Source organism: Octodon degus, unplaced genomic scaffold (genome assembly GCF_000260255.1).
Source record: "Octodon degus isolate 3935 unplaced genomic scaffold, OctDeg1.0 scaffold00391, whole genome shotgun sequence".
In the NCBI taxonomy this organism is placed as follows: Eukaryota; Metazoa; Chordata; class Mammalia; order Rodentia; family Octodontidae; genus Octodon; species Octodon degus.
The window spans coordinates 368,058-372,475 of NW_004524967.1; the positions used below are offsets into that span (position 1 = coordinate 368,058).

The window sequence follows — 4,418 nt, forward strand, 5'->3', positions numbered from 1 at the left end:
ATTTATTGCTTTACCCACTAATACTCCGCTATTTTCTACTGTCTATCTACTTACATGCTATATATCTCGTCTGGTGTTGAAAATGAAAATACAAAAAACCTAAGATCTTTGCATGACAGAAAATCATAGAGAAATACATATATGTTCAGGATATTAAAGAAGGATCAAGAGGGTTATATCAGAAATACAAATAAATAAAAGATGTTATTTTTCTAGAAAAGAGCACGTAAGTTTTTTTACTGGAATTGATACTTGTGCAAAATCTTCTTTCATTGCCAAGCACTGAATGTGATAGGAGTAATTTTAAGAGAGAAACAAAAAGATAAAGTATTTAAGAATTGACATTTTATAATCACAGCTTGAGTTTATGTCAAGATTCCTTATGTCAAAATAAAAGTCAAGATTGATCAATGATATTCATATGTTACAAACTTTAGCATTGTAGTGGTTGATACTTGTGTCAACTTGGCTGAATTGGCTCCGGCAGTTTCGGCAGTTCCGGCCCTGTCCCTGTCACCACTACCCCCCACTCTATAGTACAGGGAGGGCCCAACCTGCAGCGCTACTGGGCTGGCTTTGGGGCATGATTGGTTGCACCCTACAACACGATTGGGCTCACCCTGGGGTGCAATTTGTTCCACTGGAGTGTGCAAAGGGCCATCCCAGAGTGACTCAGCATAAAAAGTATATAGAAAAGAGTTGAGAAAGGCTTCTCTGCTGTTGGCCCTGCCACGCCTCTTTCGAGAAGTCCTCGTCGCGCCACTTTGGTGATTGATCTTCTCAGCCGTGCCACTTTGGAGGAGTTCCAGTCTTTGCCCTGCAGTGCAGATCTTCGCAGTCATCATAGAAGGAAAAGAGAGGCTTGATGGACACCTCAGCTCTCTCTCTTCCTGTGCTCTTCATTGTTTTCTGCCCCCAAGACCTCCTGTTGTTTGCCTTGGAGCCAGCTGAGCATGAACTGAAATCTCCACAACCTGTGAACTAAATAAACCTTCCTTCCTTCATTTTGAGTGTCGGGGTATTTGTCCCAGCAATGCGTAAAAAGTAACTAAGACAAACATCTGTTTCAATTTTTAAACTTTATATATTGTTTGTGAACTTTCTTTGAAACTCTTTACATAAAACAAAATTTTAAATTACTTTCTGAATGTTCTAAAACTAGCCTATGTACAAAAATTGAGTTCCTTTCTAGTGGTATAAACAACATATTGATTTTACTTATCTCAAGAACACTACTGTGAGGAAGTTCTACCAAAAATATTTTAGAAAGCTGAAATAGAATGAAATTTTTCTTACGCTCTTATAATGAGACTACATGTTATTTCACAGTTTAACAAATTCTGACTAGCCTTTTCTCATTTAGTTGATCTTGTTTTTTATGTGTGTGTCCAAAGATAAATATGTACATGACCAAATCTAGTGTTAGTCATGGTTTTCTGGAAGTCTAAAAAAGAATTATGAGAACTCACCATCTTGATCTCCAAAGATAGAACTTTTCCATGCTTATATAAACATCCCAAAGCTCAAGCCATGCATTTTAATTTATCTTATTCACTGTGAAGATTCTCTCGTGCGTTTTCAACATTTTCAACAGTTGTTTTTTAAACAATGAATCAAATCTTTCATTTGGTCCTCCTACTGGGACAAACAAAAGCTATAGTAATATTTTCTTCAAAACTACTTTAAAAAGTATAAAAGATCACCAATTTAAATAATTGAGCTTTGATTATAATATACATAAGTATATTTAACATGGAAATAGGACTAGATTATGCAATGAATCTATACCTATACACATATATAGATACATATTCATGTTTTAAACATTTATAATAATGTTTACAATTATAAACAATTAGCAAACTATAGTAAACAGATTTGATTTACTAATTTCAAAATACTTTGAATACATCATTCTAGCATACCCTCAAAATTAACTCATTTGTATGAGAGCATTGAGACTAAGAGATCTACCCAGGTTTACATAGCTAGGCTATTTACTCAACTAGGTTGTATTAAATCAAGTTAACTCATGTTATAGATTTTATATATGCAGATTTACTCCTTGGGCATGATCTTTTATTTTGTGATTAAATTTCCAAAGGGCATTTTTGACATTCATATTAGCTTAGTTCAAGTGGAAATTAATTTCCTTTTGACAAGTGTTATTAGTTTCAAAATATCCCCTGTGCACATGTTTGTGCAAAAGGTTATTTGTATTACAAATGTTTGCGGTGGGGATACCTAAGCTTTTATTATGCATATGTATCTTGAAACATTCTGTATCATTTTTAAGTTAATGATATCAGTATTATGTACTGACTTTTGGAAAATAGCCTGCAACTTCATGGTTGTACCGTGTTTCACACTTTATTTAAATAACATTTTGTGTTTTAATGGTTGATCTTATAACTATGTGATACAATTTTATCTGGAAGTCACACCAACAAAAACATTGGCACTAAACTCATACAGCTCTAAGAATCTATTCTTATCTTTGTTGTGACTAGGATTTGAAATCTGAAGCCAGAGAGTTTGATAGGCAAAGACCTTTTGGACCTGTGCTGATGGGACGAAGCAGCTGGAGGAAACCCTCAGCCAGCAGGCATACTTCTGCAGGGTGCGGCTCCCCAACCTGAGCACTGGGGAAGACCAGAGTCCTGAAGCATCTTGCAGGAAGTGTGGCAGCTGGAAAAAAATCTCCTAACCAAATATTTTAAAGTTCCTAGGATGCTAGTGGTTTAACACATACCACCAAACACACACACACACACACACACACACACACACACACACATTACTGTTCTACATTTACTAAAATAAAATACAATTGCATCTGCTGAGCATTGATTTTCTTTTTTTAGGGTGACTTTGTCATAATTTCCTCAAATATTATCCTAAACTTAATTTGTATGCTAAACAGAAATCCAAAGATTAATTTATCTTTCTTGTTTGATGAAGATTTTAATGAACTAAAGCTTAGGTTCACACCAGGTTCCCAGTGCTTCTTCCTAACTCTTCTGGCAGCAGCCTGTGAGAAAAATCTGGCTAGTCTACTGGAAGCCACATCAGCGGCCTCTGTGCTGTCCTATGAGAGCTTTGTCCATGCCATGGCAGGCGCCGTGGGAAGTGCGACTGCAATGACAGTGTTTTTTCCCTTGGATACAGCTAGACTTTGGCTTCAGCTTGATGAGGAAAGAAAGTTCAAAATTATACACATGGTGCTGCTGAAGATCATTAAGGTGGAAGGCCTCCTGGTACAATATCAAGGGGGATTTCCAGTTATTTCCAGTTTCTGCTGCTCCAATTTTGTCTATTTCTACACTTTTAATAGCTTCAAAGCAGTCTGGGTCAAAGGTCAACGTTCTACTACTGGAAAGGATGTGGTAGTTGGATTTGTTACAGGAGTGGTGAATGTGTTGCTAACAGCTCTGCTGTAGGTGGTAAACACCAGACTGAAGCTGTAAGGGGCAAAATTTCAGAATGAAGATGTTGTACCAACCAACTACAGAGGCATTGTTGATGCTTTTCACCAGATGGTTAGATGGTTCAAGATGAAGGTATCTTGGCTTTGTGGAATGGTACATTTCCCTTGTTGCTGTTGGTCTTCAATCCTGCCATCCAGTTCATGATCTATGAAGGTATAAAACGTCAGCTTTTAAAGAAATGGATGCAGCTTTCTTCTTTGGATGTGTTCATCACTGGTGCAATAGCCAAAGCAATTGCCACCACGGCCACCTATCCTTTGCAGACAGTACAGTCAGCTCTGAGATTTGGAGATTAAGATGTCACAGACTAAGCCCAGAAAACAACCCTGGGGAGTCTTCGGAATGTCCTCTATCTTCTTTACCCGTGAGTCAAACGTTTTGGGATAATGGGACTCCACAGAGGCCTTGAAGCCAAACTGCTGAAGACAGTCCACCACTACGCTCAGGTTCCTTGTTTCCAAGACACTCAGGGCAGCTGTCCTTACCATCATGAAGCTGAAGCACGTGGCCCACAAGCACTGAGACGGCCTGCAGCAGAGCAGAGACTCTAGAGATGGGGCCTGCTTCCAGGTGCAGAGAGGAATGCTCCTTTTACCAGCTCCTTCACCTGCATGCCTTACCCTCATGGGGAGGAAGGTCTGGAACTCAAGTGGTGTGATAGCTGGTTGGATTTGGTCAGACTTTTCCACCTGCAATTTTTCTTAAATTAGCAGTTATGTTCTTTCTCCAAACTTTCTCCTAGGCTCTAGAACAAATTCAAGAATGTGTAATTCTCCTCAAACACTTTCATATGTCTCAGCCTTGGTATTTTACTCACTGAAAGTAACATTTTACTGGTGCCATGGGCATGACTTTATTTTTGTTCAGCTTTTTTTCCTATTTAAGGAGAGCTAAGTGAACTATTTACTTTGTGAAGAAAATGAATATTAA

At 38.1% G+C, this 4,418-nt stretch overlaps 1 pseudogene; it reads left to right on the forward strand.

Annotated features, from left to right (window-relative positions):
• Window positions 1–4,010, forward strand: part of LOC101586797 — a 12,168-nt pseudogene extending 8,158 nt beyond the window's left edge.
• Window positions 4,011–4,418: the final 408 nt, after the last annotated feature.